The following is a 23,903-nucleotide window of genomic DNA, read 5'->3' on the forward strand; positions in this document are numbered from 1 at the left end:
TAATCCCAGCACTTTGGGAGGCCGAGGCGGGCGGATCACGAGGTCAGGAGGTCGAGACCACGGGCGGGCACCTGTAGTGCCAGCTACTTGGAGAGGCTGAGGCAGGAGAATGGCGTGAACCCGGGAGGCGGAGCTTGCAGTGAGCCGAGATTGCGCCACTGCACTCCAGCCTGGGTAACAGAGCGAGACTCCGTCTCGAATAAAAAAAATAAAGATGTCTTTTAGGACTCTGCTTATCTCATTACACAGTATCTTTTGAATGAAGAAATAGGAGGCATTTATTGATTGTAATACTATGGATAGTTGAGTTTCCTTGAAATATTTTATTTTTAAACTTATGGCTACAGAATCGTGAACTTGATTAGGTTCCTGCTTTGAAATGGTTATGACAAAATTCAGAGTTGGTTATCTTTGTTAATTACCTTGCAGTAGACATTTTATGTACTAATCTTATACCTGGCTTCTTCTTAGTTATACTTACCATATTTTCTCTTTGCTTATTTTATATTAGCAGCTATAGCTATAACTTCTATTAGCAGTTATAACTATCATTTTTCCCTGTGGAGAGAAATGTTTTTATTTTAGCAAAGACATTCATTAGCCTTCATGGCTAGGTGACAATCTAAAATCTTTAGTAATATTGTTACCAGAAAGGGTTCCCAATTCAGACCCCAAGCGAAGGTTCTTGGATCTTGGGCAAGAAAGAATTCAGGGTGAGTCCACAGAGTAGCGTGAAAGCAAGTTTAAGCAAGTTTATTAAAGAAGTAAAGGAACAAAAGAATGGCTACTCTATAAGCAGAGCAGCCCCAAGGGCTGCTGGTTGGCTATTTTTAGGGTTATTTCTTGATCTTATGCTAAACAAGGGGCGGATTGTTCATGAGTTTTCCGGGAAAGGGGTGGGGATTTCTCGGAACTGAGGGTCCCTCTTGCTTTTAAACTATATAGAGCAGGACATTGCCATGGCATTTGTAAACTGTCATGGCTCTGGTGGGAGTGTCTTTTAGCCTGCTAATACATTATAGTTAGCATGTAATGAGCAGTGAAGAAGACCAGAGGTCACTTTCGTCACCATCTTGATTTTGGCAGGTTTTGACCAGCTTCTTTATTGCATTCTGTTTTATCAGCGAGGTATCTGTGACCTGAATCTTGTGACCTCCTATCTTATCCTGTGGTAAGAATGTCTAACCTCCTGGGGGATGCAGCCCAGCAGGTCTCAGCCTCATTTTATCCAGCCCCTATTTAAGGTGGAGTCGCTCTGGTTCAGATGCCTCTGACAGTATCAAAAGGGATTGTTTCCTTGTTTCAAGGAGACTTTCGTGCAATGCTGGACAGAGAGCTGGTCAGAAGGCACAAGGCAAAGGCTGAGGACAAAAGGAACTGAGGATAAAGTCCTCTGATAATTAACTAAAATTTGGAGAAGGACTTAGGGCTTCCATAGGTCAAAGAAAGCTGTCAAAATGCTAGCAGAGTCCCCCAGTTTATATCTCAGCTAAACTTGTGTATGAAATACTTAAATGAAAATATTTTTGAAGTATACTGTGCAAGTATCTTATAGCCCCTCAGATTACGTTATTTTATGTGTAACTTAATATTGCACATTTTAAGTTTTTAGTATTCCATATTTGTTTCAATTTATTATGTATGTCATTACAATTTTTATTTTTGTCTTCCCCAGATTATACACCTTTTATAAAACAGATGAAGTACACTTAGAAATTCTAACGTTTGGGAATATTTAGCCTGCTGTATATATAGCAGTTATGTTTACAAAAATGTAGATTCTTTATTTTTCTTTAACAAAATCAATAGATTATCATTATTTTAACAGAGATTAAATAAAATATTTTACTTTATCTCATTTTATTCCATTATTAATAATTCTATTCCAATCCAGAAAACATACCATGCCAACAAGCCAAACACAGACGACATACTCAATGACATGTAGTAGATACACATTTAGTACCACCCCTCCCCCTCCAACCCACGTATTTATTGGGGACCTCTATGCTCCATGCACTTTCTAAGTACTAGAATAATGCAGAAAACAAAACAGATCAACATACCTATCCTCGTGGAACTTATATTCCAGTAAGGGGAGATAGGCAATAAACACAGTCAATAAGAAAATACATTGTACGACAGATTGTGAAATGTTGTAAGGAGAAAAATGGAAATAGAGAAAGGTGATAGGGAGATATGTGGGGCTTAAAATTTTAAGCAGGTCATAGAAAGCATTGCAGAGAAGACGATATTTGAATAGAGACCTGAAAAAGGTCAAGGGTGACCCAGGTGGATATTAGGGGTACCAGCAAACAGCAAGTGCCAATAAATAAAATTGGATTTTCCTTTTTCTCATGTTTTATTCCATTGTTAATAATTCTAGTCCAATCAAAAAAAAAAAAAAAATACTGTGCCAATGAGCCAAACACAAATGACATACTCAATGATGTGTAATAGATACAGAACGTTTAAACATTCCATACGTATTTACCGGATAGCTCTATGCCCCAGGCACTTTCTAAGTTCCCCATGAAGCAGGGAGCATGGCCTCTGTGTTGGAGCAGTGGGAAAGTGACTTGTGTCTGTGGAGTGAGTGGGAAAAGCAGAGGGTAGGTAGGAAATGATGACCAGATTTTGCAGAGCCTGAAAGACCACTATAATGGGTAAGGTTTTTTGTTTGTTTGTTTTTTCTCTGAGTGGGGAGGGACACCATTGGAAAGTTTTGAGTATAAAATTGCTGTAATCTAAAATGCTTTAAACAAGAATCACTGGCTACTCTGTTAAGAAAAGACTTAAGGAGAAGGATGAAAGCTTAAAGCCTAGTTAAGATGCTAATGCAAAAACTCACATAAGAGCATATAGTGGCCTAAACCAGAGGAAAAGTCATGGTGAGGAGTGGTTGGATTTGAGAGTTAAACCCACGATTTGTGGAATGATTGGATGTAGAGTGAAAGAGAATCAATGAAGACCTTGGGATTGTTGTATAAACAACTGGGAGGATGGAGTTGCTAGGAACTAGGTTGAAGAATCCTGCCAAAAGAATGAGTTTTCTGGGATGATGTGAAGTTCATTTTTGCTCCTTTTGAGATGTTTATGAGATATCCAAGTGGAGATGACAAGCTGATTCAAGATTGCCCAGTGTTTTGTGTGTGAGCAATTATGTATTTATAAAACTCCAATGATCCAGGAAGCTTGGAAAGTCCTATTTTCAGCTGACGAGGTGTTTTTCTCATCACATATCTCTAGATATTTCTGCTGCCATCATTGTCTACTGTTGTAAGAGTACTGGCTTTTACCCGATTTTAAAGTGCTTAATTCACTGTTTATACTAGAAATGCGCATACATAATGTTTTAAGGAGAAAAATAAAGCTGTGAATAAGAACAAATAATTCCTCATATCTTCACATGGCTTTCAGGAGGTCAATAAGAAATCCAAACAGAATGAGAGAGGTATTTGACATTAGCATATGTACACACACACACACACACACACACACACACAAATCAAAGTAGACTGACCCTTCCGTGTGAAAAAGAAATCGAGAGTAAATAAATGTTTATACCTATTAAGGGTCTTTTGTATTAAAGGAGGCCAAAACAAGCTGGCTGTATCTGGCTGTATCTATGGTGGCTGTATTCGCAGGACATTTCCTCTAAGGGAGCCTTGCTAGTTAAGACTGTAGAAGGAGCAACGGATAAGGTGGAGAGCTCACAACTTAGCAACAACTTGGAAAGTATTGTCAATAAATGCTCCAGGTTGAAATGGGGCCAAGTGACAGGATGTGATAATATCATACAACTGAAGCAGCACTTCAGTATCTAATCTTGGGATTGGAGAAAAATCTGGGGGTTCACACCACGGAAACCATGTCAGTTTGGAATTTATAGCTCTTCTCCACTTAAGAACAGCCACAGATTACTGGAGGCACACTGTGATACAGCTTACTGCAACATGTCTATGATAAAGCATGGAAACTTGCTTTTTATACCAGAAAAAAGAAAACAAAAAACACCCCCCAAAAGTGTTGTAATAGAAACCAAAGCATCTGGTTCCCACTATCACCATGTTTTGTATAAATGTTTCCTAAGATCTAGTTCCTTGATAACGGCCTTTGGTAAACTCATTTAAGAAAAATTTGGCCCCATGTCAACGTTTCACTAAACAACAATGACTTTACATGTGAGCTATCCTCTAACCTAGTCTTTCACAGTTAGCATAATGTTGAGACAATTTGCATTTAGTTCATAATAGGCAAACAGGAAATCCAATGGAAGTGTGTTAGGACTTCACAAATAGCTGGTCAAGAAGCCTAGAGGAGAAGCAAGAAAGTGACTAGAGGAGAAAAAAGAGGCTGAGTTAGAAAAGGGAGTGAGGAGAGAAATGGAGTGTGAGAGAGAATACAAATTGGAAACAGAAGCTTGGATGGGAAAATGCCATTTTAGAAAGTAATCTTTTAAATTCTGTTTTTTAAGTCATGCCTAGAAGCTGTCCAAACTACAGCCAAATAATAAGATTATGTCTGATTCCCGATCCTAGCACTGTCAGGCTTGGTTAGTGTGACGCCTCTGATGTATTTGGTGTGATTACTTTTTGTTTTGTAGCAGCAGCAGAAATCCTCTACACTAGATAAAAATCGTTTACAGCTTAAAAAATGTTTTTATTGCAAAATTTGCATGCAAATTTCAAAGTGAACATTTTTACTTTATAATTTTTTTGGCCAACTAACAGATATAGCTACTTCAACAGAAATGAAAATCACTACACACAATCAAAAATTCTCTTTCCTGAGAATAGAGGAGACTTCATATTTTATAGTACTTTTACATAAACATGAGAGAAACCTTGTTCATCTTCCTGTTAGAAGCAAATCCCTGCATCATTTTAATGATGTTAATAATTAACAATACTGATAACAATAAAACCAATACCAAAAAGAGAATAATATTATACTTGGAAAGTTTTATTTGATGACTTCCTTATTTTTAAGACTATCTTTTATCCTTTATCTTATCTCAGGAAATGTTTATTGATGGGTTCAAAATACTATTTATTAGAAAAAAAGAACAGATTTAGGACTAAGATATGTGATGTTGATATTAATTATTGAGCTAAAGATTTTGCCAATTTTACAAATTGTTCTTCATTGTAAAAAAATGTTTTTATCTTTCCATTTCCCAGTAATTCTTACAGGACTAGTTAGCAAATGCTGTTGATTTACAAATGGTATACACTTTAAAATACTGATATTATTAATACTTCTAACAGTTGTTAGCTTGATAGGCTCACAAAGGAATGAATGATTAGCTTATTTTATGGGCATAATTCTTAGAAATGGAAATGAAGTTTAAGTCACATTTTGAACACAGTTGGATAACATCAAGTTCACACTTCTGAACTGAGAGAAGTTTTCAGATATTTGCTTTGATCTCTATCATAGGTCCTTAAGCAATTTCACTTTTAAAATTTTTCTTTAGAAATTTACACTCACATTTGGGTAAACAGATGGCTTGCACTGCCCAACATCAGATGATGTGCCAAATAGTAATAATGTCAGTTATTTTTGTTGTTACCCTTACTGTTGTGTAGAGTACATTTGATAAAAACAGTGAGAAAAATAAAAGAATCCAGAGCTTAAAACTTCATGAGATTATTGTACTTGGTTACTGTCTTCAACACAAATTCTGATTATTGTCTGGAGAGTTCTGGCAGGATTTTGTAACAAGTTAGCTTCAAATATTTAACTTTTCTGGGACAAAGACTCTTGGAACTTCAGTCTTCTTGCCCTGTAAATCTGCAGCGTTTCTTACTTTTGTCAACAGGCATGCGGAAAGCCTTAAAAAGACACATTTATTTCATTTATGAGAAACTAAATCCAGATACAAAGCTCTTCTCTCACCCACTACTGTTGGCTTTCTTTAGAATGATTCTGTGGTGGTGCTGGGCCCCAGGAAGCATTGTAACATGTGTTGGCAATCTTGCAAACCAAATTTAGAGTCTCTTAGATTCAATATCAAGATATTTATTAGGAGTAAAGCTTGCCTTGAGCTCCTTCTGTGAGTTGATGTTAAGCCACTGGCAGTGCTTCTAGGGTGAGTTTTCTTGTTTATCCCTGGTGATGTTTAATGCAAAGCTAATTCACTTCCTGGGACATCCTACTGGGGACAAGTCACTCTATTAATAGCCAGCAGTCTTGATTGTGATTTCCGGCTAGGTTTGGAATTACGGTTTATAGCTTCTGGGTAGCTTTCATTTAGATAAATCAAAATTATCTTGAGACAACAGGAAAAGATGACATGAAAGAGTGGAAGTTTTGCTACTTGTGACATCTCACTGCACATTGTTTTAAATGTAACTAATTTGTTTTAAATTACTCTTTGAAACAATTCCTACTATTTTTAGCATGGAGCCAATCATAATTCAAAAGCAGAAGACCTTTGTTGTTTAACAGTATTGGTTTACTTATCCCACTCAAGGAAGACTAGTGGTGTGCTGATAAATGTTTAACAACTGGCTTTCCGAAGGAGAACAAAACAAAATAAAACTCAAAAACAAAAGCATTATGTGTAGCATTTGAAAAGGTATAGGGTACAAATGATCCCAGTATGATCAGTTCTAACTTCATAGCCTAATGTCAACTGGCTTTCGATACTTCTAAAAATTTAACAGTAGGCTGCACCTATGTCTGGCTCCCACATGCCACTGGAAAAATACTGTGTTACTTATATGCATTTTATGTAAGTAAGTGAATACGTAAGTAAGTGAAATTAAGTAAGTGAAACCGGAAAGGTTCCCTTGTCCCCCACAGGCATGTGACAGGGGGAGTGGCTGGCTTCTTCAGTGCCCCCCTGCTCAAACCTCTAGGGGGAGCATACAGGCGAGCAGAATGAGGGGCTCTGACCCCACAGCAGTGTCTAGGGGTGAATGATTACAGCTCCTGAAGCTCCAGTGGGCGTGTGTTACAGGGTGCTCTTTTAGTTTACCTGTCCATAGGCGGCTTGTGTTAGCTCAATTAGACCCTCTGCCTTATGGCAAAAACAGAGAGCTGTCTGTATTCTAGGGTTCTTGCCTTGGTGTACTGGAAGAATCAGATCACACGTGGACTTGGAGAATGAGTGCAAGGTTTTATTGAATGGTGGAAGCTTTCAGCAAGGTGGATGGGGAGGACAGAAGCAGGAGGGAGTGGGAAGGTTCTTTTCCCCTGGAGTTGGGCCACTCATCGGTCCGGCCTCTCTTCTGTCTGCCTTGGCCAATCTCCATGTCATTCCGCCAGTCGATGGCCTGCTGGCCTGCCAGCGGCTGTCAGTATGTTCTTTCACTGGCCTGCTACCCTAGACGTCCTTTCGATGTCCAGCCGCTTGTGTGTTCTTCCGCTAATGTGTTTCTCTCGACGTCCAGCCTCATGTGTGTCTGGCCACTAGGGTCTCAGGGTTTTTATAGGCAGGATGCGGGTGTGGCAGGACAGGGTGGTCTTGGGAGATGTAACAGGAAGGGAGGAGTGCCTGTCCTGACCTAGGTCCTTAGGCACAGGCCCGAGAGTGGAGCCCTAGCCAGGGACCCGCCTTTCTCTACCCAGCATTTCCCTGCCCCCCTCCCATATCAAAAGAGCTGAAAATGATGCTAACCTTCAAGAGAACATAACAGTTCTCTCTACAAGAGTGTATTATTTGGAATGGCTTTTTTTTTTTTTTTTTTTTTTTTGAGACGGAGTCTCGCTCTGTCACCCAGGCTGGAGTGCAGTGGCGCGATCTCCGCTCACTGCAAGCTCCGCCTGGCGGGTTCACGCCATTCTCCTGCCTCAGCCTCCCCAGCAGCTGGGACTACAGGCGCCCGCCACCACGCCCGGCTAATTTTTTTTGTATTTTTAGTAGAGACGGCGTTTCACAGTGTTAGCCAGAATGGTCTCAATCTGCTGACCCTGTGATCCGCCGGCCTCAGCCGCCCAAAGTGCTGGGATTACAGGTGTGAGCTACTGCGCCCGGTCGGCTGGAATGGCTCTTTGAGTTATGTCATAGAATTCTGGAATTTGGGAGCTAGGAGGACTTTTTTTTTTTTTTTTTTTTTTTTTTTTTTTTTTTTTACATTTCTAAACTTTTATTTACAGTGGATGCATAATGACATATTAATGGGGTGCGGTGTGATGTTTCAATGCATATGTGCATTGTATAGTGATCAAATTGGGGTAATTAGCATATCTATCACTTTAAACATTTACCATTTCTTTGTGATGATAAATTGAAAATTCTCTTCTAGTTATATTACTATTAATTATTTATTATTATTTGAGACTGAGTGTTGTTCTGTTGCCCAGGCTGGAGTGCAGTGACACAAGCTGGGCTCAATGCAACCTCCACCTCCCAGGTTTAAGTGATTCTCATGCTTCAGCCTCCTGAGTAGCAGAGATTACGGGCATGCGCCACCACGCCCAGCTAATTTTTGCATTTTTAGTGGAGACAGGATTTCATCATGTTGGCCAGGCTGGTCTTGAACTCCTGACCTCAGGTGATCTGCCCAGCTTGGCTTCCCAAAGTGCTGGGATTATAGGCGTGAGCCACTGCGCCCGGACCTCTTCTAGCTATCTTGTAGTGTATAATATACTGTGCTAAAAGAAAAACTTCAGCCAAATTAAATTTAAAAGAGTTTAATTGAACAATGAACGATTCGTGAATTGGAAAGTCTTTCGAACCAGAATAGGCCCAGAGACTCCAGTGCAGGCACGTGGTGGGAGAAGATTTATGGACAGAAAAAGGAAAGTGACATGCAGAACAGGGAAGTGAGGTACAGAAACAACTAGATTGATTACAGCTCAGCATTTGCCTTTTTCGAACATGATTGGAGCAGTTGACCAACATGGTTGGAGTTTTGTTTGGCCAAAACTTGGTGATTGGCACAAGTGTAGGCTACCCAGTCTGTTTATACCTCCATGTGTTATATAGTTCACAATGTACAGAAAAACCTTTAGGCCGAACTTAAATAGGTAAGAAGGCAGCTTTAGGCTAAACTTGATTTTTTTTTTTTTTTTTTTTTTTTTTGAGACGGAGTCTCGCTGTGTCCCCCAGGTTGGAGTGCAGTGGCGCGATCTCAGCTCACTGCAAGCTCTGCCTCCTGGGTTCACGCCATTCTCCTGCGGCCTCCCGAGTAGCTGGGACTACAGGCGCCCGCCAACACGCCCGCTAATTTTTTGTATTTTTAGTAGAAACGGGGTTTCACCGTGTTAGCTAGGATGGTCTCAATCTCCTGACCTCGTGATCCGCCCGTCTCGGCCTCCCAAAGTGCTGGGATTATAGGCGTGAGCCACCGTGCCCGGCCAGGCCAAACTTGATTTAACAACTGTTATTAGTTATGGTCACCCTAGTGTGTGAAAGAACACCAGAATTTCTTCTTCCTATCTAACTGTAACTTTGTACCTGTTGACCACCCTCTTCCCATCTTCCCTTATCCCCCAGCCTCTGGTAATTACTATCCTATTTTCTACTTCTGTGAGATCAACTAAGGAGGACTTTTGAAAACCTTGGGTTCTGTATCTTCATGTTGAAGACACTAAGACCCAGAAAAGAGTCATTTTTCTTTTCAAGGAGGCAATGGCAGCAGTAAGACTCCGACCAGATTTACTGAGCTTCCAGCTCTGTGTTCTTTCCATTAACTTATTCTTTTTTCTTATTTAATGGCTCACACAAATTGTTTTGATTTGCCTGGTTTCTTCTTGTTCTTGATAGAAGTAGTTTGCTGCTCAGTTGTTATAATCAACTGTCCAATCTCAGGAGAATTAAGACATGAGTCAGTAAATGGTTTCTTATTTCTTTAGTGCATATAGATAATGACTATGAAGTCTAAAAAACAAAAAAGGTAAAATTCCACAGGAGGAGTATGTGCCCTTTTAACTATGATGTTCCTCTCCATTTTACCACTTCAGATCTCAGCCAAACATGCAAATGATGGGCATTCCTTTGGATCCACAGTTTTGATCTTTTATCACTTTTAACTAGAAAGTCATTCTAACATTTCTGCTATAAAGCCCCTTGTTGGTATTACCTTTAGCTGTTGCTACCCTATATAAATATTCCACTACAAGACTAGTGAATTATTTACCTCCAAGTCAGTTTTCATCTCAATACTTCTCTGTTTAAAACCAATAAAAGGGGCTGCCTTTCACCCAACAGAATAAATCCCAAACTTCTTAAGTTAAACCCCTGAAAACAGGAATGTGCTTTGCTCCCCTATATCTTTAGTGCTCCCTTATATCACAGTGCCTGGCTCAGGCCAGTATTATTAATCATGTATTGTCTTGTGTACCCACATATGCCTTGCGAGTGGGTACTATTGGAATTACCACTTTATACCTGAAGAAATAAGTGCAAGAAACTTTCCCCTAAACTCACAGTTGGTTGGCAACATCACCTAGACTTGAACCTAGCTTTTCAGATTATACTTTAAACAGCATGCCATACTACCCTCTTGAATATTCTGATGCCCTGTCCTAGTATGAAGTGCTCTCCATAGTTTCCTACCAGCACATCTACCTAGGTTCTCTCTCTCTAAGTCTCTGAGTGAAGTCTTGATTTCAGGCACCCTGGTCCTCTCAGGATGACCTAAATAGGCTCTAGAAATCCTCTATGCCTTTTCTACAACTGTCTCTCTTGCCCTTGTCATTGGAATTCCCCTTCTTTACTTTGAACAGCATCTTAACATTCCTTCACGGATGTTCTTCAACCACCTTGACGTCGGCCTCTCCTCTTCAGACTGCTGACTTCTCCTCAGCTCCATACACTGCTTGTGTTTCTGGACTTCAGGTCTCCCCAGGCAGTTTACCACTTTGAATGGGGACAAGCATTAGGTGTCTTTCTGTTATCCATTGCAATCTGTACACTATCATAACCATTTTATAATACTTAGTATATGTTGATGATAATTTTATTTGCCAATCATTCAGGCCTTTGTAGGTATTTTGACTGTACCTCAAAAGTGAGATTCTGGAGAGGAGCATTGCATTTCAAGATGCCTTTGATGAGTGATAATTTGATAGAGACAATAAAGAACAATTCACCTGTGAAGAGAAAACTATGCTAAGGACACAAGACTGAACCTTCCAGAGTGAGGCAACAGTAGCAGAAAAATAATGGGATTAGAGTGGATAACAAGCTAAATGGGAATCAGTAGCATGCCTTTATGAACCAGCCATAAATAAAAGCATAGCAGGCTAGAAGTCTGTGCTAATCCTCTTATTAGATTTAGCATAGGTCTGACTTTCTTAGAAAAAAATTTCACTAGCTTCTGAGTTTCTCTCTTTCTACTGAAGTGATGAGGAAAGGAGTATAACAGTAGAAATTTAGATGATATATTGGAAAGATATTTGAAAAAAAGGAGCATAAAATTAATTCAACTTTCTGCCTTTTGAAAGTCATCTAATCTATAGTTACGATTTTGCAAAGGCTACTATCAAACCCAACCAGAAGAGGTTTTAGTCTTGTCTACAGTTTCCAAGCTCCTTGTCAACAATGTTTTGGCTGCAAAAATCTGATTGTCATGAACTTCCACACAAGACTCCATCTCAAACTGTATGGCTGTGATCTATGTACAGACATTCTTGCTCCATTCTCTGCAAGGGCCAGCTCTAAAGGCCAATGAAGCTCCTAATTTAAAATTCATATTTACATATTACCTTATTACATATTACCTTATGAAAATCCTTGTATGCTTACCTTTGAATTGCTAAATTGAATTTGTTTCTAGCTGCTTGAAGCTGGTACACTTAACGAAAAAGGCCTCCTGTGGGAATGGTGAAGTCTTTAGTCCTATGAGGGAGCCTGTTTGGGTTACATGATGGTGATTAATGTTAATAAATATTTTGGATGTGTTAGGAATTTCTTTACTTTCATTTGTTCAAATATGACTTGTTCTTTCGTATGGTTTTATTTATTTTTATTTTATTTATTTTTTGTGGGGGACAGAATCTCCACTGCCCAGGCTGGAGTGCAGTGGCACGATCTCGGCTCACTGCAACAACTTCCACCTGCTGGGTTCAAGTGATTCTCCTGTCTCAGCCTCCCAAGTAGCTGGGATTACAGGTGCCTGCCACCATGTCCAGCTAATTTTTGTATTTTTAGTGGAGACAGGGTTTCGTCATGTTGGCCAGGCTTGTCTTGACCTCCTGACCTCAGGTGATCCATCTGCCTTGGCCTCCCAAAGTGCTGGGATTGCAGGTGTGAGCAACCATGCCCGGCCTTTCATATGGTTTTATAAGAAACAGACATATAATTAACCTTCAGTGATTTGGCAATGTATGAGGTATTTCACACTCATTCCATCTGATAACTTTTTGAAGTGATATTATTATGCTTTTCTTAATAGATGAGGAAGCAGAAGTTAAATATCTGTTCAATGAGAAACAGCTAATAACTTCTTGACTTTATGATCTTTCTACTGTATTGTGGAGCCACATATAATCTTCTCTTTGACCAGGTCAGTGAATTTGATCTTAAGTGTTCCGATTTTTCCATAAGAGTTATAGTAAAAGTCTTCAGCAAAGAAATTTGTGTCACATGTTTACATTGGAAAGTAGGAAGAGTCTTACTGGTCAAAAATAAAACAACTACAGTGTATCTTGTATTTTTATAACATAGAAAATGCTTGATATTAATAAAACTATGCTAAAGAAATATCTGTATTATAAAGGTGCTTATTAGGGACAAGTGGTATTATGTTATAGCGAGGAATCTTTTTGGGAATTACATATAGTAACTCAGATTTGTAACTCTTTGAATACTGTCAGCATTGTTTTTATTATTAGAATCATTACTACCACAGGTTGTATTTTTACAATTAGCCTTGTTGCCATCATTTCCTTTCCTACTCTGGAGCTTCCAGGAAGTGTTGGTCATTTCACTCCAATAGGCCTAATGATGGAGTAACTTTAACCCTCCTTAAATGGCTATCCCTTGATGTACTAATTTTTCACAGGCTAAAACTGTAGCCTGTTAAAAGTAAATGCATTCTTTCCAGGCTCCAATGGTGAATTCATTCTCAGATGACCCCTTGACATTTCACAGGCATTGATGAGGTGCTGTCCCCTCTCTGGAAATAATCTAAACACTGATCCCAATGAATGGAAGAGAGCCCTAGATAAGCAGAGGGAAATGTGTTTATGGACATGTTCAGGTCATCCCCACTGTATTACTGAAGGCTAAATACTTATACTTCTAGAGAGAAGGTAGAGGGTGGGAAAGGAAGCACTTCTACCTAGCCAATTAAATTTTTTTTTTATTCCTCATATATAAATGATCTCTTGGATACTTTATTAGGTTAGTAAAATGCAAGGCATATTTGTATCCTGTTAGGTGGTGAAAAAGCTCATACTGACAGCTGAGATAATGTTAGATGGTACCAAATAATATTCTTTTTTTCACTTTCTAGATATTTTGGCAAATTTTAACAAAATAAGCATTAGTTTAAAACATGTCAGAGAACATAGACTGCACTGGACATTTGCTTTGGATTTGCTTAAGAATTTTAAATCATTTTTTAAAGAGCTCTGATGATTCTTGGTGTGAATACAATGACTTAATGCTTTACAACTCATGTACTAGGAGGTATGGTTAACATTTTACATGTCTGGCAAACTGCAGTTCTTAATCTCAGCATCAGTGGGGGTATTTGCTAATTTTTGATAGTATTGCACATTCAAAATTTGAGGTAAAATGTATGTTTTCTAATACAAAGAAGCAGTAGCTGTATACATATAAGTATATATTTATTTTTATGTAATTTATTTTAAGGAGTCAAAATTTATTTAAATTTAGTTTAGTAAGCCAGAAACTTTTCCTAAAATGTAACTTCCACTGGGGTAAGGATTTTTGTTTATTTAGGTCATTGCTTTATCCCTAATGCTTGACACATGGTAAATGCTTAGCAAATATTTTAGTAAATATTTATAAATGTTTTAAATATTAATACATGTTTGAAACTAATGCTTATTTTGCAAAATTTGCCAAACTATCTAGAAAGTAAAAAGAGAATTTTATTTGGTTCAATCTAATGTTATCCCACCTCTGTCAGTATGAGCTTTTTCACCACCTAACAGGGTACAAATATGCTTTGCATTTTACTAACCTAATAAAGTATCCAAGACATTATTTATATGTGATGATTTAAAAGATATTTAACTGATTAGGTAGAAGTGCTTTCCACCCCTGCCCCAATAAAATTCATTTGAGGAGAATTTATTCAACACAATCTAGGACTTGCTGGGCTAGGCAGTGGGTATAACCTTATTGTGCATATGGGCTTGTAAGACTCTCTCAGATTAATGTCATCAGGCACTCACATCATATAAGTAACATTTCACCCTCATCAGGCAAACTTTTGACTATCATTTGCCTTCCCATGTCTGTGGCCTAGAGGTTAAAATTTCCATAATGTAAGGAAACTATTGTCTATTGTTCAGTGACCTTGCAAATAGCTGTTTTTATTATAAATTAATGAACTCATATGGATAATTTTAGTTATTTCTAGAGTTTGGTAATATTAGTCTGTCCCTGAGAGACAGTTTATATATGGAGCAGTGCCATATACTAAACACTGCATGGGGATAGGAAACAAATTACTTCTACTCTTCAAAGAGAAAGTTTGATTGAGGCACAAATGACACAATCTTAAATAAACCATATAAAATCAATGCATTTATGTGGTACAAAATATGTACATGTGAGCCAAGGAAGAATACAAGTAAAATTAAGGAAGGCATTCTAGAAGAAGAAAATAAAAATAGATTGACCTCTAATAAAGATGATATTATCACTGGTAGTGAAAATGCTATGGATAAGAGATATAAAAATGGAAGGAAGCTTATGTAAAGGATAGGTTAAGCAGATTTGCTTAAACAAAATAGTTTGTGTTAGGAAAAATTAGGCATGAGGCAGATGTGACAGATAAACAAAAACTTATTATCAAAGGTGGAGGCAATGGGCAAATGGCCTTAAGTTTCATTAGTGGTTTTGAAGATTAACATATAGTTTTGCAACTAATACTAGGTGTTTTGGTTCTCTATTGCTGCATAATGAGCCATTCCACCATTAAGTGACTTAAAATAGCAACATACAATTATTCCCCAGGTTTCTGTTGATTGACTGGAGCTCAGCTGGATGGTACTTTTGCTGTTCTAACTTGGTGTCACTCATGTAGCTGTCATCAAATGGTGGCCAATACTATAACATCCAAGATGGCTTCCAGTGTCTTGGCAGGATGGCTGCAAGGTTGAGCTGAACTTGGGTGGTAGGATGGCCGGGCCTCTTCATCTCTATCTAGTCTCCAAGGTCTCACCCTCTCTTTGTGGTCTTCCTACATCTTCTCTCTACATGATATCTCTGTATCATGTCAGCTGGACTTCTTATATGAAAACACAAGGTCTCTCAAAAGCTCAGGAGAAGCTGTCAGGCCTAAAAAGGCTTAGGCTCAAAACTGGAGTGGTGTCACTTCTACTACATTTCACTGGTTGAAGCCAGTCAATCCAATGTAGAAGCAGATTACACAAAGGCATAAATACTGGGAGGTTCATTGCTAACTGGGGACCATCTTTGGAAACTCTCATAGTCAGTGATTTGAAGTCATTATCAAGTCAAGCCTCATCAGCATCATCACAACTGCAGCAGCAACAACAACAACAACAACAAAAACCAGCTAATATTTCTGGAGCCCTTAGTATTTACCAAGCATGATTATTAGTACTTTACTTTTATTAATGTATTTAAATCTGGAGAGAAGCAATATTATTATTCAAATTTTACAGATGTGGAAACTGAGGTCTGAGAGATTAAGTAATTTGCTCAACATTGTGTAGTTTATACTTTGAACCCAAGCAGCTGTCAGAGTTTGTGCTAGTGAGCACAATATTATGCTGCTTCACTTGTGGAATATAAAATTCCATGAATATCTCTCTATATCACACCTGACCATCTCTACTAAACAAAAAATGTCAAAAATATTTTAAAATGATATGCTATTTCTCATTATTTGTACCATTCTCAAAATGCTTTAAAATAGCACAAAAGATTCAGCTTTGTTTATTAGGAAAGGATTTGATGTGAGTCTTAGTTGAGTTTGCCAGCTGAAGGGCTGTGGTATTGTGTTCCTTGTACATGATTCAGGGTCAAGAGTTCCAGACTCTGTGCCACAGGAATGGGGCTTAAGCCTGAGATGCCTTGTTATTTTTTGTGCTACCATACATTATCACATAATTTCTCTAAATTTAAATATAGCAGTATGACTTTAATAACTCATTCGGTGACATAAACATACTTTCCTATCTGTAGAATAGGGATGATAACCTTTAGTTCTCAGAGTTTTCTGAGCTGAAATGAATGTGCAAAGTTATGTATGCTAAAATAGTTTCATATAATTCAATTTATACAAACCACAAGGTAGTATTAATGACAATTGAGATAAAAATAGAGCTGAATTCATATTTTACAGTTATTGTTAGAAACCACTTCAGTAATTCAACTGACCAGCCTAATATTCTTTCTGGTGTGGTACCTATGTTAAGATATCCCCAAAAGTTTAAGATTGACTCAGACAAAGCCTTTGAATATGTAAAAAGCAGAAAAAAAATATTTGTTTTCTCTAAAAACAAACTTTACTCATTTCATCTTGGATACTCAAAATGTCTTCATTATTTTCTTTAATTTTCATTGGTGTCTATTACATGCCAGGCATTATACTGGCTCAGCTCAGGCCAATTTCTGCAACAATGGAAATGCTTTGTGTATGCACTATCCAGTGCAGCAGCCACTTGCTACATGTGGCTTTTCAGCCCTTGAAATATGGCTATTGCAACTGGTGAACAGAATCTTTAATTTAATCTTATTTAAATTAATTTAAACTTAAATTTAAGCAACCATATGTGGGTGGCAGCTACCATATTGGATGCTGCAGAATTAGACGCTATCAATGTGTCCTACTGTCCTTCATATCCTGGTTCACTTTTGGGAAGTGATGCTCTTGGAGTCTTTCATCTTTTGATGGTGATTGGTATTATTCATCCATACCCTTTAACCTTGCCCTGCTTTAGTTAAGGGTATACATTTTCAAGGCCACTGACAAATGCTGAGGAGGCCATCTGGCCTAAAGAAGTGTTGGTAACTGTCTTCTCTAGGCATGTGGAGCTCATGAGTTTGAGTCAGATTTTCCTTAAACATCAAACAATTTTAAAAAGCTAAAAAGCCTAACCATATGCCCAATCCCCTTATAGTTTTAGCAAAAGAAATAACATGGGCAGTAAAGGAGCCATTTTAACTAATATGTACTCAGCATTAGAGTGGGAAAACTCAGTAACTTCTTAAATCCAGTGTCTTACATGATTTAATTTTTTAGCTTTTACAAAATTCAAAAATCATTGTTATGTTCCTTTCATTTAATTTTTAAATCTTAAAAAATTCGGTTCATATGTTTCTGATAAGTGTAGATAGAGCTCATCAAAATGCGTTTGGTAAGAGTTGTTTTTAGAAGGTTCCAGACATCCTGTGAATCTTTGGAATAATGAGAAAGACTTCATTAGTTTTGCATAAAATTCCCATTTAGTTAGAGATTGTTAAACTGAAAGCCCAGCCATCTACCAGGTCAGTTGAGTGCTGAAACTATTCCCTGTTCTATAGCTGGCTGAATATTAGTATTTAGGAATAAGTTATGTCTATACAAACAATATAGGACTCTAAAGAGCCTAAAAATCACCTACCAATTTCCTGTCTATGTTTAGGATAAAGAAACTATGGCTCAGAGAATAAAAGTAAGTTGTTCAAAATCTTTAACGTGGCTTAAGACAGATAAGAAATTTGAACTCAGGCTACCTGGTCGTTGGTCATTAATATTTTTCAACAGAGTACACAGTCTCATCTTCATTCTTTAAGTCAATGTAGTGATAGGTTAGAAAAACGGTGTTTTTAAGAGCATACAAGAATACCTTTAATTTTATTTAGTTTTTCCTCTGATAGCACATAATTAACAATTCAATTAAATATATATGCCAAAATTACTGTCAAAAGAAATATATCTTTTAATTGACATAAACATGAAGACATTTCTTACGCAGAATATCTAATGGGAAATTCCTCTTGGTAGCTAGCCGTTTTTTGATCAAAGGAAATAAAAAGAAGATAAAAGATTTTGCCTAATTGCTTTCCAGAGAAAAATAGATGGAGTCGTATTCTATATGATTTGTGAATGTAAAAGCTTGTAGAATTGTATGATATAATTCAAGGGATGAACTGTGTGTCAGTTCACACCTGATGCCCTGAGATCCCATGGCTTTTTTAGGTTTTTGTTCTAGGGATTTTAGAGAAGAGGTGTCACTTAAACTCTTAAGTGCTCTGGGTTCCTTTGGGGAATGTCTGTCTGAAGGAATCTTGGTGTCTCTAAATTCTTGTCTGTTGCTCTCATCAATTCAATAGCATTGTAGCTCTCCTCCAAAAATTTATAAGCCAGCAAATGGCTGAAGCTGGGAAGATAAAAAATGCCCACTGTGCTATCATTTGACTCTTTCAGAGACGTTTACACACAAAGGCTTTTTGGACAGACACTGTTCAGCTCCTGACAATTTACAAATGCCTTCCTAGATAGATTTAAAAATTAATCTTAAGGAGACTGAAGGTTTGGAGCATGGAGATGGGATGTTCAGGGTATAGCCCTCTTTGTATGCTTGATTCATGGGAAGTATGACTTAAAATTTTGAGTGTCTGGAGATCTTGGATCCAGTCTACAATCTTTTCCTAGTTGCTCTGCAATGCTGAACAAGTTAGTTAACCTTCTTGTGCTCATTCTAGGCTCTCAGTTTAAAAAAGGGAGACCAATTCCATGAAAATTAAGGTGCTATTAATAGTTATACAAGATAATACATTAAAAACTCTCTGTATCATTCATTAAAAATCAGATTGGGTTATTTAAAAAGTTGGAATTTAATCTCATCTAAAAAAGCTTAGTTATTGAAAATTAAAGGACAAAGGTTTTAAATACTTTTGGAAGATAAAAATAGAAGAAAACAAATACTCTACAGATAGAATTAAGTTTACAAAATAGCCTCACAATGGAAATATGGAATCAGAAAGGCTATCAATAAGAAAAAAAGTTAAAATAATGAAAGGCATTATTTTCTAGAATTTACAAATATATGACATTTAAGGGAGGAAGAAAAGGCCACTATTAACATAAATATTATAGATCCTTATAGTAAATGATTACTGAACAGAATTTTCATCATTGTATTCTTTTAAGTAAAGTTTCTTTGTGATGATTACAATGAGATGTAAAAATTTTAAAAGAAATGTGCCTTTTTGGCCAGGCGCAGTGGCTCACACCTGTAATCCCAGCACTTTGGGAGGCTGAGTTGGGCAGATCACAAGGTCAGGAGTTCAAGACCAGCCTGGCCAATATGGTGAAACCCCATCTCTACTAAAAATACAAAAATTACCCGGGCGTGGTGGCGGGCGCCTGTAGTCCCAGCTACTCGGGAGGCTGAGGCAGGAGAATTGCTTGAACCTGGGAGGCAGAGGTTGCAGTGAGCTGAGATTATGCCACTGCACTCCAGCCTGGGTGACAGAGCAAGACTCTGTCTCAAATAAAAACAAAAAGGTGTCTTTTTAATTTGTATATCTTTCATCTATATTTACTACTAATCATATAATTATATTTACTACTAATAATATAATCAAACATTAGAGACCAAATATGTATTTTTGTGGTTGCAATAAATCACATGCTAAAATTAACTCATAGGTTAGCAGTCCAGCTTTAATTCATATGTCTCCTTGTTTATGCATATTGCCAAATATTCATGTTTTATCAAACACTAGAGAACTGCTTTTTCACCTCTGATAATTTTATGACCATGATTGGATTTACTATAACCTCAACTCTAAGCAATAAAGACTTCAATAATGTCAAATAAAATAGCACGCATAAGTGGTCTTGTAACATACTATTATTGTTTCATAGTCACATTTAACAATAATTATTCTTTGGAGAACTTTGTGTTACGTGGTTTTTGTAGAACTACATGTGATTTAGTGATAATAGCTTTCTTTAGTGATTACAGATTTAAAGGATTACTGAACTCTTCAGATTTTAAAACAACAGAATTTCCAAGAGGATTTTATTTTCAATTCTTGTTTACTTCCTAAATCATGCATTAATGTGATGTTTGGAAAATGAGCTAAATTTCTAGTGCTGAACCAGAGCCATCTAGAATGTGAATTTGAAAATTGAAAACAAATTGCTAATGTGTACTAGAAATGATGTATTATATGCAAATGTATTTACAAATAAAGCACAGTGTAAGTAGAAGTATGAGTGTGGAATGTGCACCTAGTTAGGAAATAAACCTAATTTTTGCATGCATGGTATGACACCCCATGGATTAAAAGGGTTTTATATATGTCAAAACTGTAGATCGGTGCCTAGCACACAGTAAGAGCAACAGTGTTTGCCTCCTCCCTCTCCTCTCCGTCCCCTTCCTCCCTCTCTTCCTCCTCCCTCTCCTCCCCCTCCTCCCCCTCCCCTCCCCTCCCCCTCCCCCTCCCCCTCCCCCTCCCCCTCCCCCTCCCCCTCTGCCTCCCCCTCCCCCTCCCCCTCCTTCTCCTCCCTCTCCCTCTCCTCCCTCTCCTCCCTGTCCCTCTCCTCCCTCTCCCTCTCCTCCCTCTCTCCCTCTCCTCCCTCTCCTCCCTCTCCTCCCTGTCCCTCTCCTCCCCCTCCCTCTCCTCCCACTCCTCCCCCTCCTTCCCCTCCCTCTCCTTCCTCTCCCCCTTCCCACCCTCCCTCTCCTCCCCCTCCCCACCCTCCCTCTCCTCCCCCTCCCACTTCCCCTCCCGCTCCCCCTCCTCCTCCTCCCCCTCCTTCTCCTCCCCCTCCTTCTCCTCCCCCTCCTTCTCCTCCTTCTTCTTCTTCTTCTTCCTCTTCTTCATCATCATCATCATCGCTGTTATTCACCCTCTCTCTTTCTGGATTCTTTGACTTGTATATGAGATTAGATTCCTGGCTCAATTATTTTAGTTCTTTTATCCTTTTGCTATTCCACCTGAGCCAATTCCAAGCTTTGAGACAATTGAACCCTTTTCTGCTTCCAGAATTTCACCTGGGCTATTTGGAGTACCAGCATTTGAAACTGAGCCTTACATTGCTCTGCAATCCTCTTATTTATCTCTAGTCAACTAATTTCTCTCTCTCAAAAAGGAAATTTCAAACTTAAAAAAATTTTAAAGTTTTATTTTAAATTGACATAATAATCGTACATGTTTATAAAGTATGGTGTTATCTTTTGATCCATATATACAGTGTGTAATGATCAAATTAGGGCAATTAGCATATTCATGATCTCAAATATTTATTCATTATTTCTTTGCGGTGAGAACAATAAAAATCCTTTCTTTTAGCTATTCTGAAAGAGACAATATATTATTGTTAATTACAGACACGCTACTGTGCAAGGTAACACTAAAACTTATTTCTCCTTTCTAACTGTATCTTTGTACCTGTTTATCAACCTTTCCCTCACCTCTCCTCCCCTCTCTACTTCCCAGCCTCTTGTTACTATTCTGTTCTTTACTTCTATGAGATCAACTTCTTTAGCTTCTGCATATGCGTGAGATAGTGCAGTGTTTGTCTCTCTGAACCTGGCTTATATCACTTAACATAATGTCCTCCAGGCTCATCCACGTAGCTGCAGATGACAGTATTTAATTATTTGTTATGGCTGAATAGTCTTCCATTGTCTAAACAGACCACATTTTCTTCATTCATTTCTTGATGAACACTTAGGTTGATTTCATGTCTTATAAAATCTTTATTGCCTCCTTGAAACCTTAACTGCAACTTGCTTTTCTTGCTCTGTTTTAGCAAATGATCTCACCTCATTCTTTGTTATAAAAGAAGCAAAGTGATTAAGCTCACACCACACACACACACACACACACACACACACACATTTTAAAAACCCTTCAACTTCTCTCTTCAATGGCTCAAAATAACTCCCAGTGTCACCCAGTTTTTTTCCTTTCTTTTTTCTGCCTCGGTGATGGGGGGTTCAATTTATTTTCTGGTCTTTCTCCTGCTATTCTTTTGGTCAAGGCTTATTTTAGTTTCTCACAAACCTTGGTCTCTCACCTCCTATCTAAGATATTTTGAAATATAGCCCTCTTCCTTTTGCTTCCTTCTTCTTAGACATAAAAAATTCTATCCTTCTCTTAGGAAAAAAAAATTCTTTAACCAATCAATATTCTTCTTCACTGTGAACTTTTTCACAAACATTAAAAGTCTTGATTGCGCTACTTTACCTACCATTGATCCTCAACTCACTGATTCTAAAAGACTAATGATACAGAAGAGCTTTTCTAATTGCCTCATCAATGACCTGTTTTTCTTGATCATTATACTGATTGGGGAACATCTATCATTTCTGACTCTGTTCTCTGGTATTACAACATGAATTTCTCAACACTTGCTGACAACATGATCCGAGTCTCTTAAAGACTTCTTTCTTCACCTTACTATTGTGTTTTCACTGATGGCTGCTTCTGCTTTGTTGGAGTCTTCTCCTTAAGATTCCCTGATATTCTTTCTTGCCATGTCTCCTCCCCTCTTCTTGATTTCTCTGTTTTAATATCCTTATCTCCTTTAGTATTTCCTTTTCTTGTGTCTATCCCTCCTATAAAGCCAATTTCCCAAAGGTCTATCTTTGGTTTTCTCTTACTACTCCATGGTCCCTTCCATTAAAGATCTTGCTTCCTTCACTTACTTATGTGGCTTTAAATTTCACACATTGTCATATGGGAAGAATATATAGTTCTTCTATCTTACATACACTATGTACACTTACAACATATATCATAAATGCATGATGAAAGTACTATGAACTCTTTCCATCTTTCTATTAATGATCTATCATCTCTCCATTCTCCATCATTATTTCTGGCTCTGTTTTCTCTCTCCAACTATAGCGCACATTCTTAAATACTTGCTGGCAACATGACTTGAATATCTTTAAGACTGCCCTCTTGACCTTAGTATTAATATTCATTTATTTGCCAAATTCTGAGTATGCCATTTCTAAGGGCCTCATATCTACCTCTCCTAGATCCATTCATACTCCCAGTTTAATAGTTCAAGCTTCTTCCATTTCTTACTTAAAATATTTGATTAATCTCATTGTATTAGGGTTCTCCAGAGAGACAGAACTAATAGGATATATATATATATATATATGAGTTTACTAGTGAGAATTGGCTCACATGATCACAAGATGAACTCCCACGATAGGCATCTGCAAGCTGAGGAAGAAAGAAGCCAGTAGTGGCTCATTATGAGTCAAAAAGCCTCAAAAGCAGGGAAGTCAACAGTATAGCTTTCATTCTGTTGCCAATGGCCTGAGAATCCCTGGCAAACCACTGTTTTATGTCCAAGAGTCGAAAACCGAAGAAGCTGGAGCCCAATGTCCAAGGGCAGGAGGAATGGAAAGAAGAATCCAGCATGGGAGAAAGATGAAAGCCAGAGACTCACCAAGCCAGCTTATTCCACCTTCTTTTATCTGCTTTGTTACAGCCACACTGGCAGCCAACTGGAGGGTGCTCACCCATATTGAGGGCGGGTCTTCCTCTCCCAAACCACTCACTCAAATATTAACCTTCTCTGGCAACATCCTCACAGAAACCCCCAGAAACAACACTTTACCAGCTATCTCAGCATCTTTCAATCCAATCAAGTTGACATGTGGTATTAACCATCACATTCATGTTTTTGTTTTTATTTTTGTTTACATTTAATTAGAAATCATCCCCTTCAATCCATCTTTTACCTATATAACATATTTTTCTAAAAATTCAAATATGATCATATAACTCCTTTGCTAAAATATCCAACCTGATAGTC

The 23,903-nt window shown here is 37.9% G+C and overlaps 1 long non-coding RNA gene across 1 annotated transcript in view; it reads left to right on the forward strand.

Annotated features, from left to right (window-relative positions):
• Positions 1–23,903, forward strand: part of LOC134736397 (uncharacterized) — a 77,175-nt gene that overhangs the window by 11,433 nt on the left and 41,839 nt on the right. Inside the window, exon 2 of the long non-coding RNA XR_010120397.1 lies at positions 12,351–12,461. This is a non-coding gene — a long non-coding RNA (uncharacterized lncRNA). The remainder of the gene's footprint in view (positions 1–12,350; positions 12,462–23,903) is intronic.

Source organism: Symphalangus syndactylus, chromosome 4 (genome assembly GCF_028878055.3).
Source record: "Symphalangus syndactylus isolate Jambi chromosome 4, NHGRI_mSymSyn1-v2.1_pri, whole genome shotgun sequence".
NCBI classification, from domain to species: Eukaryota; Metazoa; Chordata; class Mammalia; order Primates; family Hylobatidae; genus Symphalangus; species Symphalangus syndactylus.